This window comes from Aquarana catesbeiana, linkage group LG12 (genome assembly GCF_042186555.1).
Source record: "Aquarana catesbeiana isolate 2022-GZ linkage group LG12, ASM4218655v1, whole genome shotgun sequence".
In the NCBI taxonomy this organism is placed as follows: Eukaryota; Metazoa; Chordata; class Amphibia; order Anura; family Ranidae; genus Aquarana; species Aquarana catesbeiana.
The window spans coordinates 22,966,172-22,980,898 of record NC_133335.1 but is presented as its reverse complement, the minus strand read 5'-3'; the positions used below and the strand labels follow the sequence as shown (position 1 = coordinate 22,980,898).

Sequence of the window (14,727 nt, the reverse complement as noted above, 5' to 3'; positions counted from 1 at the left end):
AGGTTTTTCCATTTTTAACCCTTTAACTGCCAAGTCAAATATTTTTCCTTTCATTTATGAACCCTTTCTTTGCCAAACCAACCCCACCCCTAAACTTTTTCACTGCCAAACCATATTTTTTTCATATTTAACCCTTTCTGTGAACCCTTTCTTTGCAAAAAAAAAAAGATTTATTTTTACGGGTTTTTTGTTAACCCTTTCAGTGCCAAACTAAATTCTTTTTATTTTTAACTCTTTCACCGCCAAAACCAGTTTTCCCCTTTTTAACGCTTTCACTGCCAAACCAATATATTTTTTTTTTTCCCCATTTCTTGCCCATATGTTAACGTAAAACCTGTTTATTGTTAGTTTTGGATGGAGTGGGGAAGGATTAGAACCCCAGTCAGGTTTTTATTGCTGTCTGCTCCCCTTATATGGAGATTTATTCTGCCAAATCTATTTTTTTTCTTTCAGTTTTTAACCCTTTCACTACCAAACTATATTGTTCATTTATTTCAACCCTTTAAAGAGGAGCTCCACCCACATTTTCACCCCTCACTAATCTGTGCTCTGTAAACGAATCAGATATTTTTAAATTTTTTTTCTCAGCACCTTCTGTATATAATATTCTGTATTCATTTTTCCCTTTCTCCTCCCTGGCTGCGGCCCCGCGCTCATCATTTCCGGTTTGCAATGCCTCCTGGGAGATGTGTGTCATCAATCCCAGGAGACAATAGGCATTGCTGAGCTGTTGCATCGCGTTATTTGCAAACCGGAAATGGCGCGATGCAAGGCGGCTGCCAGCGCCATTTTTAAAAAGGGTCACCAGGCTTTTGTCATGGTTACCAAACTTCTTATACACAGTGATTGGCGGTGGGGGAGGGGGCTGGAGCATCTCAGCTCTGATTACATACGGGGGGGGGAGGGGACACATCATTACTAATCATTTATAATAGAGGAATAGGATGGGGCAATGTTGATGGGGCAGTTTTGATGGGGCAGTTTTGATGGGGCAGTTTTGATGGGGCAATTTTGATGGGGCAATTTTGATGGGGGCAATATGATGGAGCAGTTTTGATGGGGCATGTTTGATGGTGGCAGTATGATGGGGACAGTTTTGATGGGGCAATTTTGATGGTGGCAGTATAATGGGGCAATTTTGATGGGGGGCAATATGATGGAGCAATTTTGATGGGGGCAATATGATGAGGCAGTTTTGATTGATCAAATTTTGATGGTGGCAGTATGATGTGGCAGTTTTGGTGGGGCAGTATGATGGGGCAATTTTGATGGGGCAATATGATCGGGCAATTTTGATGGGGCAATAGGATGAGGCAGTTTTGATGGGGCAATTTTGATGGTGGCAGTAAGATGGGGCAATTGTGATGGGGGCAATAGGATGGGGCAGTTTTGATGGGGCAAATTTGATTGTGGCAGTATGATGGGGCAATTTTGATGGGGGCAATAGGATGGGGCAGTTTTGATGGTGGCAGTATAATGGGGCAATTTAATGGGGCAATTTTGCTGGGGCTATTTTGATTGTGGCAGTATGATGGGGCAATTGGGCAATTTTGATAGGGGCAGCATGATGGGGCAGTTTTGATGGGGGCATTTTTGATGGGGCAATAGGATGGGGCAGTTTTGATGGGGCAATTTTGATGGTGGAAGTATAATGGGGCAATAGGATGGGGCAGTTTTAATGGAGCAATTTTGATTGTGGCAGTATGATGGGGCAATTTTACTGGGGGCAATAGGATGGGGCAGTTTTGATGGGGCAATTTTGATGGGGGCAGTATGATGGGGCAGTTTTGGTGGAACAATTTTGATGGTGGCAGTATGATGGGGCAGTTTTGATGGGGCAATTTGATGGGGCAGCTTCTGCTAAAGGTGATTACTTTTTAAACGATGCTAATTGTAAATGATATCCCTCTTTCTGTGCAGATGTTATATATATAACAAGAGATTATATATGTATATTTGCACAGAAACAAGGGATATCATTTACAATTAGCATCTTTTAAAAAGTAATTACCTTTTACTGGAGCTTTTTGTATTTCTAGATTTATAATCTTTGTAAATGTAGATAATCTTCCTGGTTCCTGGAGGGGGAGGAGAGCTTTCCATAGCTTAGGGGTGGCAACTTCCTCTGACACTGCTGTTGCTATGGAAACACACACACTGCCAAATCATTTCCCCCCATTTCTCTCCCATATGTTCAATTACAGATAAAGGAACATGTTTTTATTGCTAGTGTTGGATGGAGTGGAGAGGGATTAGAACCCCTGCCAGGTTTTTGTTGCCGTTTGCTCCCCCTTTAGGGGGAATTATTCTCTCTATTTACCATTACCACCAAAAATGAAAGAAAATCGCACATTTTAGGTTGTCACCAAAACAGGAATTAGAGGGGAAATCTTCCAATGGGGACACTAGTTCTGGTGACACCCAGGGATGATGTCACTTTGGCGGATTGCTCTCTTTTTTTGGCTATGGGACAGGAAGTGAAGGGAAATTCCCCCCCCCCCCCCTCAATGGGGACACCGATGGCAAAGAAAACCTGACAGGGGTTGTAGCCCCCCTTACTCTATTGTAAATGAAAAAAAAATGTTTGTCTTTATTTCTATTTTATCTTTTATCTGGTATGCGGGGGATGGTGGGGACTCAGTATAAAAAGAGGGTGCAGCATATTACACATGGGGCTATGGGGGGGGGTGTAGTGTCTCTCTCTCCTCCTAGCTAGCTCTAGCTGACTCAGTCACTCAGTCTGTATGTGGCCGCGGCACGCAAGCTGCTCCGCACACACTAATCCCTGAAGGCCTGGACCCTTCCCTAACTGTCAGTTGGTTCCCTTCCGTGTGCTTCTCTGCAGTGCTCTGCCCCCCTCTCATTCTCTCCACTCAGTGAGTGACTGTGGGGTCTGTGCTGATACTGGGGGGGGGGGTAATTGTGCAGACTAGGGGGGATAATTGTGCAGACTGGGGGAAGGGGGGTAATTGTGCAGACTGGGGGAGGGGTGGTAACTGTGCAGACTTGGGGAGGGGGGATTGTGCAGACTGGGGGGGTAATTGTGCAGACTGGGGGGGGGGTAATTGTGCAGACTAGGGGGGGGATATTGTGCAGACTGGGGGGGTGGTAATTGTGCAGACTAGGGGAGGGGGGATTGTGCAGACTAGGGGAGGGAGATTGTGCAGACTAGGGGAGGGAGATTGTGCAGACTGGGGGGGGTATTTGTGCAGACTAGGGGGAGGGGGGGATTGTGCAGACTGGGAGGAGGGGGATTGTGTAAACTGAGGGGAGATTAGGCAGACTGGGGGGAGAAAGTGCAGACTAGGGGTAGGGGGGTTTGGGCAGACAGGGGGGTTGTGCTGTGAGTGTCCCCCGCTCCATCCGTCAGGCAGTATCTGTGGTGCTGATCTGTATACCGTACCTGTGGTGCTGATCTGTATACCGTATCTGTGGTGCTGATCTGTATACCGTATCTGTGGTGCTGATCTGTATACCGTATCTGTGGTGCTGATCTATATACCGTGTCTGTGGTGCTGATCTGTATACTCTGTTTTGTGATTCCAGGATTGTATACTCCTAACACTATGGGTGGAAGCAAGTGGAATACAGGGGACGGAGTGGGTGGATTCTATAAGGGGTGGGGCTTATGGGAAGTGGGAGGGGTTAAAAAGGAAGTGCGGGGTTTGGCACCCCCCCATCCTAAAACTTCACCAGCCGCCACGAGTACCCTGCCACTAGCACCTCTTATGTAACCTCTGTGTAGAAGCCTACATTCACCTATGTTTTGCATTTTCCTTTGTTCAGTAAGACAATGGGTCAGGTTGGTGCCCGGCTGACGGAAACTGGGCTTTCATATCAGCAGCAGACAGAGGATTCAAGTGTTCCTCTTGTGATACTTTCTAGTCCAACAGGCAGCCATTGATGTTTAGAGGGCTGAGTTTCCAAAAAATTCTGAGGTCCAGATGATGGCCTTAGGGCACTTACTGTAGGCTGGCTATGGCATAGACAGCTTGATAAAAGAAAGAGATGTTCCCGATTTTGAGCATTGCTTGTGGTTAGCAGGATGTCTCTGTTTTGTGAACTGTCTCAGCATATGGTTGCTCTTCCTGCCCTGTTTGAGTGCCACTTTCTAAAGTTCTTAAGGTGGTCACCTTTTCTGCGTACCCCTTGTACGTCCTTCCTTCTGACCATAGTTCCCAGTTCTATTCCTGCCCCCTTTGGAGTGTTCCCATTCTTCCTGTAGCATACTTCATAGTATAAGTTAAATGCCTAAGTTCAGCGGGGATAGAAGGACCCTGTTGTAAAGGGCACAGGAGGTGTGCAGCTCCAGGCACTGTTACATGGTTTTAACTGTTAAGTATGGTGGCGCTAAGGCTCCTTCAGCAAACACAGCTTGTCCCATGTGTAGTGCTGGACTCAAAGCACTGGGCAGAACACTTCCATTGCCAGGTGGAGTAGTGAAGCCCAGTAAGCTACAGACCAGGGCATCTGCCTTGAATCCCTGCAACTTTCTCCATTATGAATAATATAGTAACTTTATTGTGTATTGAAGAACGTTGTAAAACTGGTTCCTGTACAGTGAACTTTATGCCTAAATGCCATGACTGTGGAGAAGCTTAGAGTGCACCAATTTATTTTGCACAACATGTTTATTGTTATGCAAGGTATTTGCCAATTAAATACTACAGGTGATAATGGCTGGCAACATGTTACAGGTGTATTTGGACATGATGGCCTTCAGTTTCTAACCTGGGCACCAGTGCTGGGACAAGGCCATTTGGTGCCCAGGGCGAAGATGGCAAACTGCGCCCCCCCCCCCCCCGGTTTTAATAAAGAATCAATGTCGTCATTGCAGAGCATTGCACAGTATTGCGGGGTATTGCAGAGTATTGCACAGTATTGTGGGGTATTGCAGAGTATTGCACAGTATTGTGGGGCATTGCAGAGTATTGCACAGTATTGTGGGGCATTGCAGAGTATTGCACAGTATTGTGGGGTATTGCAGAGTATTGCACAGTATTGTGGGGTATTGCAGAGTATTGCACAGTATTGTGGGGTATTGCAGAGTATTGCACAGTATTGTGGGGGTATTGCAGAGTATTGCACAGTGTTGTGGGGTATTGCAGAGTATTGCACAGTATTGTGGGGGTATTGCAGAGTATTGCACAGTATTGCGGGGTATTGCAGAGTATTGCACAGTATTGTGGGAGTATTGCAGAGTATCGCACAGTATTGTGGGGCATTGCAGAGTATTGCACAGTATTGTGGGGCATTGCAGAGTATTGCACAGTATTGTGGGGTATTGCAGAGTATTGCACAGTATTGTGGGGGTATTGCAGAGTATTGCACAGTGTTGCGGGGTATTGCAGAGTATTGGAGGCTATTGCAGAGTATTGCAAAGTATTGCGGGGTATTGCAGAGTACTGCGGGGTATTGCAGAGTATTGCGGGGTATTGCAGAGTATGGCACAGTGTTGCGGGGTATTGCAGAGTATTTTGGTGTATTGCAGAGCATTGCAGAGTATTGCAGAGTATTGTGGGGCATTGCAGAGTATTGCACAGTATTGTGGGGTATTGCAGAGTATTGCACAGTATTGTGGGGCATTGCAGAGTATTGCACAGTATTGTGGGGTATTGCAGAGTATTGCACAGTATTGTGGGGCATTGCAGAGTATTGCACAGTATTGTGGGGCATTGCAGAGTATTGCACAGTATTGTGGGGTATTGCAGAGTATTGCACAGTATTGTGGGGGTATTGCAGAGTATTGCACAGTGTTGTGGGGTATTGCAGAGTATTGCACAGTATTGTGGGGGTATTGCAGAGTATTGCACAGTGTTGTGGGGTATTGCAGAGTATTGCACAGTATTGTGGGGGTATTGCAGAGTATTGCACAGTATTGCGGGGTATTGCAGAGTATTGCACAGTATTGTGGGAGTATTGCAGAGTATCGCACAGTATTGTGGGGTATTGCACAGTATTGTGGGGCATTGCAGAGTATTGCACAGTATTGTGGGGTATTGCAGAGTATTGCACAGTATTGTGGGGGTATTGCAGAGTATTGCACAGTGTTGCGGGGTATTGCAGAGTATTGGAGGCTATTGCAGAGTATTGCAAAGTATTGCGGGGTATTGCAGAGTACTGCGGGGTATTGCAGAGTATTGCGGGGTATTGCAGAGTATGGCACAGTGTTGCGGGGTATTGCAGAGTATTTTGGTGTATTGCAGAGCATTGCAGAGTATTGCAGAGTATTGTGGGGCATTGCAGAGTATTGCACAGTATTGTGGGGTATTGCAGAGTATTGCACAGTATTGTGGGGTATTGCAGAGTATTGCACAGTATTGTGGAGTATTGCAGAGTATTGTGGGGGTATTGCAGAGTATTGCACAGTATTGTGGAGCATTGCAGAGTATTGCACAGTGTTGTGGGGCATTGCAGAGTATTGCACAGTATTGTGGAGTATTGCAGAGTATTGCACAGTGTTGTGGGGTATTGCAGAGTATTGCACAGTATTGTGGAGTATTGCAGAGTATTGCACAGTGTTGTGGGGTATTGCACAGTGTTGTGGGGTATTGCACAGTATTGCACAGTATTGTGGAGTATTGCAGAGTATTGTGGGGGTATTGCAGAGTATTGCACAGTGTTGTGGGGTATTGCAGAGTATTGCACAGTATTGTGGGGTATTCAGCAGTGGTGGTCACTGGTCATTAACCTCGCCTCAGCCTCCTCCCCTCCCCCCCAATCCAGCCATTTATTAATCTGTTTTTTAGTGTTTACTTACACAAGTTCAGACTCAGAAGTTATGAGTCTGAACTTGTGTAAGTAAACACTAAAAAACAGATTAATAAATGTCTGGATTGGGGGGAGGGGAGGAGGCGAGGTTAATGACCAGTGACCACCACTGCTAAATATCTGAGTCAGAACACTGGCACTGCGCTCTTCTACCTTCCAGATTGAATCCAGCCAGGCAGCAGCTCCTCAGCTCGGCTCCGCTTGAGACAGACAGCTCGCCGACACGACACAGCTCAGCTCTCAGCTCCCACCTCCCTGCGCTCCTCTCTGCGTCCTCCCACCTCGCCTCCGTCCGTGAGTGACGTCACGGCGCTGGCAGAGACAACGGGACTCCTCCGTAGGGGAGTAAAAGTGTAGTTGTGTGCTGAGGGAAGGGAAGGGAGGATCATGCAGGAGCGCACAGCTGCGCCCCCCCCCCCCCCTATACCAAATGGTACCGCCCAGGGCACGTGCCCTCTCCGCCCCTGCCTTGTACCGGTGTCTTGTCGAATACAGTCCCCTATCCAGAAGTGTCCGCCCTGTACTGCGCAGGCGCAGTACGGAGGACAAACGAGACGCCGAAAGTCTCCGAAGTTCAACAGCTGATCGTCAGCTGTACACGGCGCCTGCGCATTTATTCTTACCCTATGTCCAGGATCATTCCCTACTATCCAAGTGGACATAGAGTTAGAATAAGTAGTTGCCGAGCGCAGCGAGGCCGTGCCCGAAGCGTGGCGAGCGAAGCGAGCCCGCGAGGGGCCCTCTTACACAGCCATCGCTAACAGGTGCCCGAGCGCCGTGTACAGCTGATGGTCAGCTGATCAACTTCGGACATTTTCGGCATCTCCTGCTGCTCCGTACTGCGCAGGCGCTGCGCCTGCGCAGTAGGGGGCGGACACTATCTGATAGGAGGACACTATATGTCAGAACACCGGCCCTGCTGGGCACCCTATCTAGCACACAAGCTCTTGGCCCACCTTACTTCATCAATGTTCAATAGCCACAAACCTGGATAAGGACTTTTCTTCTTCCCTCTGTCCAATTTCCTTTCCAAAGAGATGTTTTGTCAATTTTAGTCTCATACGCTTTTTCCTTAAGGCTCGGTTCACACAGGGGCAACACGATTTCAGCGCGACTTTGTACGGCGACTTCAACGCGGCTTCAACGCGACTTCAGCGCGACTTCAGCGCGACTTTAGCAAATTACAACGCGACTTCAAGTCGCCTCCAGGACAGGCGACTTCGGCTGTGGCCAATCACAGGACAATCATCTCTCTGGGAGGGAGGGGTTTGCCTGGGCAAACAAAATTTTTTGCCTGCAAAGTCGCTTGACTTTAGAGAGAGATCCGACTTGGAGGCGACTTCCATTGATTTCTATGGTACAGGTCGCCTACCAAGTCGGATCCAAGTAGTACAGGGAGTACGCTCTGAAGTCGGAGCGACTTCAGTAGTGTCTATTAAGACGCTCCCATTCACTGTCATGTGAATCTCTTTCTGGGGCGACTTGGGGCGACTTGAGGGGCGACAAGTCGGATCCCAAGTCGTCCCAGTGTGAACCGAGCCTTAAAGTAAAGTCTGATGAAGGCCTCTCCCACGGGTCCTATATGTGGCTGGGATTCTTTTAAGACAAAATACCTCTAGTAAGTCATTTTAAAGCGTAAATGAACCCAGGAACAAAAATGTAATAGGGGGCAGCTTTCGAGTCCTTAGATGTGAAAGTTGCATTCTTTTTTTTTTTTGGCTTTTTTTTTTTTACCAGTTTTCTGTCCTAGAGTGACAACACTCACTCGCTATTCTCTAATCTATGGACAAGCAGTGTTGTCACCCTTGGACAGGAAGTGTGTTAGAACTACAGAATTCTTCCCCCTCTCTTCATCCCAATAAGATAGGTAAAATGTATTCTGTAGTCCTATTTCCTTTTATCACTATTATTTACATTTGAGCTTACCTATATAATCATTATTAAAATTTTCCTATTATTAGAATTGTTTCCATTGTTCTCCAATGGATTGTTAAAGGGTATTCTGCGTGTGACCGCTGGGCTGTCCCACCCTCTAGTATCCCTATTTAAGTCTCTGCTTCTGCCGGCTCTGATCATGTGACCTGACGAAGGGGTTAATCCCCAAAACATGTAGTCCCTCTGTGATCGAGCTCTGGCATCTTCCTCGTACCAATCTCTTGTATCGTGTCTGCAGTCTCTGACCATCTCCTGTAGTATGTCTGCACTCTAATGTATCAACATAGAAGGCGCAGTTCCAGTAGAATAAATTTTAAAAAAATTACAAATGAATTCTGGTTTGAGTTCCTGATTTATGGGAGTACACTGATGGGAACACCGTATGTAAGGGGGCACTCAGATGGGGGCAGCTGATCTATGGGGTTGCTGATTTATGGGGGTACTCTTATGGGGGCAACTGATATATGAGGGCGCACTGATGTGGGTAGCTGTTATATGAAGTTATTCTGATTGGGGTTCTGGATTTATAGGGGTACTTTGATGGGGACACCTGATGTACGGGCCACTCTGATGGGGACACCTGATGTAAACATGTTACCTTGACTGGAGTAACTGATCTAAGGGTATATTCTGATGGGGGCATCTTGTATGTGGGGGCACACTGATGGGGGCAGCTGATATATGAGGGTACCCTGACTGAGGTTACTTACAATGTGGGTGTGATTGGCATACATTTATGATTTATTAAAGAGCTATTGCTTTGTCTTACATCTTGTTTCTGTTAGTTGTTTGTGGAAGGCCAGAATAAAAGAAGAGGAGAAGTGTGCAAAAGGCAGAATCCGGGGTTTGGAGAAGATCGGTCACCATGAATAGCTCCAAGGCCAAGACACCACTGGAAACTCTGAGGATCAGCGCTAATCAGCTTCCCCGGTAGGAGGTAAAGCCTAATCTAATAACAAAGTCTTTGCTACACGTCACCCCCCAGTATCTGCTGATACTCCAGACTTCCCCCCAATTTGGTCCACTTACACTTCAGTTCATTCTGCAGTACAGTTGGACAATATTACAGGTCATCCTCCATTATACCAATACTGCAGGCCACCCTCTGGCCCAGTCTGCAATTGTTGGTCAGCATACATGTGACCCTTACAATGGTGGTCAGTGTAGAAATGACCCCTACAATGGTGGTCGGCGTAGACTTGATGCTTACATCGGTGGTCGGTGTAGATATGATGCTTACATCGGTGGTCGGTGTAGAAGTGCCCCCTACATTGGTGGTCGGTGTAGAAGTGACCCTTACATTGGTGGTCGGTGTAGAAGTGACCCTTACATTGGTGGTCGGTGTAGAAGTGACCCTTACATTGGTGGTCGGTGTAGAAGTGACCCTTACATTGGTGGTCGGTGTAGAAGTGACCCTTACAATGGTGGTCGGTGTAGAAATGACCCTTACATTGGTGTTTGGTGTAGAAGTAACCCCTTCTATTACTGGTCATGTAAATATGACCCTTACAATGGTGGCTTGTGTAAAAGTGACCCCTTATTTTGGTAGTCATCTAGAAGTGACCTTTACAGTTTTGGTCAGTGTAGAACTGACTCTTACAGTGGTGGTTGGTGTAGACGTGACCCCTTACATTGTTGGTCAATATAGAAGTGACCCCTAAATTGGTGGTCAGTGTAGTCAATGGTCACTGCCATAGGTGTGAGCACAGGGTGGGCCAGGTGTGTCTGGGCACGCACTAATCACCACATGCAATGCCGATTCCCTCTGCTTCCCTGTCTCCCCCCTGCAGTGCTGCCAGCTTCCCCCCTCTCCTCTCCTACTGGCCACCGTGGGGGATCTTTCATGGTGGAAAGCGAGGGAAGGGGTTCGTAATTATTTTATTTACCGTCCCTTCCTTTTCTGTGTGCTCCTGTGTTCACTCTTAACTGAAGTATAGTAAACTATGTTTACTATGCTTCAGTTGTGAATGAACAGGAAGCCTCTCGGCACAGAGCACTTCCCATTCGTTCAATGTCCAGTGTAGCTGAGGCTGCAGAAAAAGGAACTAGGGAATCTCTGTCCTCATCCCTTTCTCTGTCTCAAGTCAGGGGTCTGTTTAGATCCTTGACATTTCACCAAAGCCTCCCAACGGGGATCCTAAAAATGTTGTAAAAAATTAATAAAAATAATATTGTAAAAAATTATAACAAAAATTAATTTGTAGAAAATAAAAAAATAATAAAAATAAAAAACTGCTGACACTGTCCACTGCCCTACTGACACCAACCTCGGCTCAACTGACACCGTCCACTGCTCTGCTGATATACCCGCATGTGTGTTTGTGCTCTGGGGTGCACACCCTAATGCAATAGGCTGTGCACACCAATGGTCACTACTCTTTTCTCAGGGAACTTATTGAAACCTCTGGTGGGACCTCGGGGTTCCAGTTAGGCTGCAGAAGAGGAAAGGGGTTGGTGGGGGCACAGATGGTTGTATTCAGGGGCCTGGGGGGTGTTTTCATAAAGGTGAACCTTTCCTTTTGAAATCTTTAGTCCTCATTCACAATTTAGAAACAGAATAAACATCAGTTTTAATTATTTCAACACGATGGGTTGTTTGGAAATGAAATACAGAAAATTAGTATAATATGGAAAATATTGTCACAGGTTATATAGAGATAAGGTGACCCACATGTTAAAATGGGGTAGGCGGTTTGATAAACTGGAAGAGCATCCACTAGTAAACATCACCATATCAGTGCTGATAATAACAATTGCCTTAATTACTCTGTGATCACCAAGTGCTTGGGTTCCGGTGTCTTGCCGAGAATGTTCCCTCGGCAGATAAGTTCCCCCCCTGTACTGCGCAGGCGCAGCGCCTGCGCAGTACATACTACTCTCAGCCGCCGGAGATAGCCGAAGCTCAAATGCTTCAATCAGCTGTACACGGCGCCTGCGCTCTGGGTACAGGTTCCTTCCCCACCATCCAAGTGGACCTAGAGGGGGAATCTAAAAGTGCCGAGCGCAGCGAGGCCGTGCCCGAAGCGTGGCGAGCGAAGCGTGGCGAGCGAAGCGAGCCCGCGAGGGGCCCTCTTACAGGCGCCGTGTACAGCTGATTTTCAGCTGTTCTGCTTCAGCTATTTCCGCCGATACCTACTGCGCAGGCGCAGTAGAGGGGGGAACTTATACGCCGAGCGGAACTTTCTCGGCAGAACACCGGGTCCTTTACCGCGTGATCAGCTGTCAGCCAATAGCAGCTGATCACATGATGTAGACAGAAGCCGGTAATTGGTCCCACACAGTGCTAACCAGTGCCCACCAGTGCCACCTACCAGTGCCCATCAGTACTGCTAACCAGTGCCACCTATCAGTGCTGCCAATCACTGCCCATCAGTGCCTCATTATCAGTGCCACCTATCAGTGCTGCCTATCAGTGTCACCTATCACTGCCCATCAGTGCCAGCTATCAGTGCCCATCAGTGCTGCCAATCACTGCCCATCAGTGCCTCATCATCAGTGACGCCTATCAGTGCCACCTATCACTGCCCATCAGTGCCACCTATCAATGCCCATCAGTGCCACCTATCAGTGCCCATCAGTGCCACTTATCACCCAGTGGTGATTATATACCACCAAAAGAAAGCTCTATTTGTGTGAAAAAAAATGATAAAAATGTCAAATGAGTACAGTGTTGCATGACCTTGCAATTGTCATTTAAAGTGTGACAGCGCTGAAAACTGAAAATTGGCCTGGGCAGGAAGGGGGTATATGTGCCCAGTAAGCAAGTGGTTAAAGTGGACCTATCATCATAGCTGGGAACTTGCTGGAATGAATGGGCAATACTGAAATTTAACTGAGGTTACCAGGTCATTACCAGGCTGAACAAGAGAACTCAGCCAATTTGCCCATCCATGTAAGCAGGGAAGATAAAGAAATGTCAGCTGTCATCTATTGTATTCAGCTGCCGCTGCTTTGAAGAGATCTGATTGGCTCCTTGAACAAAAGTCGATTTAAAATCCGCTTTTCTGGTGCAGTAGGCATAGGGGGTGCCAACAGGGCCACCCAGAGCTTCAATTTTGGCCAATTTAGTAGGAGTCAACTGAAATTGGAGCAGTGTTTAGCCAACATAAGGGCCTATTCAGAGAGGAGAATTGGAGGAGTTGGGGGCTGGAAATGGGCTGGAAATTCTTGCACATGCACTGTGAGCCTAAATAGCACTAAAAAGACTGCAGTTCCCCTTTAATGGAACCACAGAGCATGTAAAACAGACGGTGCAAGCACACCATTATTTCTCATGGTTCTGCTGAGCTTTGCACACTGACAAGATTGTCATGTAGATGACAAAGTATTTTCCTGCAGATTGCTGCTATTGTTCTCTTTGTGTCAGAAATGTGCATTGTCTCTCATCCAGATGTACACATAGCTTCGCTGAGGTTCTTTCAACCTCCTTCTTTCTTCATCTTGTTTGAGCATTTGTGCTTTTTTAATTCAATCACAGCCATAAGGCCACTGCACTGGGTGTAGGGGATGAATGGAGGAGGTGGGGGGGGGTGTAGGGAGGGGAGTTGTGTAGGGAGGTGAATGTAGGTGGTGGGGGTGTAGGGGATGAATGGAGGAGGAGGGGGGTGTAGGGGATGAGTGGAGGAGGTGGGTGTGTAGGGGATGAATAGAGGAGGGGGTGGGGGTATAGTGGATGAATAGAGGAGGAGGTGGGGTGTAGGGGATGAATAGAGGTGGGGGTGTAGGGGATGACTAAAGGAGGAGTTGGGGGTGTAGGGGATGAATGGAGGAGGAGGGGGTGTAGGGGATAAATAGAGGAGGTGGGGGTGTAGGGGATGAATGGAGGAGGTGGGGGTGTAGAGGATGAATAGAGGAGGAGGTGGGGGGGTGTAATGGATGAATAGAGGGGGAGGTAGGGGTGTAGGGAATGAATGGAGGAGGAGGTGGGGGTGTAGGGGATAAATGGAGGAGGAGGTGGGGGTGTAGGGGATGAATTGAGGAGGTGGGGGTGTAGGGGATGAATAGAGGAGGAGGTGGGGGTGTAGGGGATGAATGGAGGAGGTTGGGGGTGTAGGGGATGAATAGCGGAGGAGGTGGGGGTGCGGGGGATGAATTGAGGAGGTGGGGGTGTATGGGGATGATTAGAGGAGGAGGTGGGGGTGTAGGGGATGAATGGAGGAGGTGGGGGTGTAGGGGATGAATAGAGGAAGAGGTGGGGTGTAGGGGATGAATGGAGGAGGAGGTGGGGGTGTAGGGGATGAATGGAGGTGGGGGTGTAGGAGATGAATAGAGGAGGAGGTGGGGGTGTAGGGGATGAATAGATGAGGAGGTGGGGGTGTAGGGGATGAATGGAGGAGGAAGTGGGGGTGTAGGGGATGAATAGATGAGGAGGTGGGGGTGTAGGGGATGAATAGAGGAGGAGGTGGGGGTGTAGGAGATGAATAGAGGAGGAGGTGGGGGTGTAGGGGATGAATAGATGAGGAGGTGGGGGTGTAAGGGATGAATGGAGGAGGAGGTGGGGTGTAGGGGATGAATGGAGGAGGAGGTGGGGGTGTAGGGGATGAATAGAGGAGAAGGTGGGGGTGTAGGGGATGAATGGAGGAGGTGGGGGTGTAGGGGATGAATAGAGGAGGAGGTGGGGGTGTAGGGGATGAATAGAGGAAGAGGTGGGGTGTAGGGGATGAATGGAGGAGGAGGTGGGGTGTAGGGGATGAATAGAGGAGGAGGTGGGGGTGTAGGGGATGAATAGAGGAGGAGGTGGGGGTGTAGGGGATGAATAGAGGAGAAGGTGGGGGTGTAGGGGATGAATGGAGGAGGTGGGGGTGTAGGGGATGAATAGAGGAAGAGGTGGGGTGTAGGGGATGAATAGAGGAGGAGGTGGGGGTGTAGGGGATGAATAGAGGAGGAGGTGGGGGTGTAGGGGATGAATAGAGGAGAAGGTGGGGGTGTAGGGGATGAATGGAGGAGGTGGGGGTGTAGGGGATGATTAGAGGAGGAGGTGGGGGTGTAGGGGATGAATAGAGGAGGAGGTGGGGGTGTAGG

At 48.1% G+C, this 14,727-nt stretch overlaps 1 long non-coding RNA gene across 3 annotated transcripts in view; it reads left to right on the top strand.

Annotated features, from left to right (window-relative positions):
* LOC141114002 (uncharacterized) overlaps nt 1-14,727 on the top strand; it is a 122,173-nt gene that overhangs the window by 48,670 nt on the left and 58,776 nt on the right. For all 3 annotated transcript variants that reach the window (XR_012236851.1, XR_012236849.1, XR_012236850.1), the window contains one exon: nt 9,492-9,643. This is a non-coding gene — a long non-coding RNA (uncharacterized lncRNA). The remainder of the gene's footprint in view (nt 1-9,491; nt 9,644-14,727) is intronic.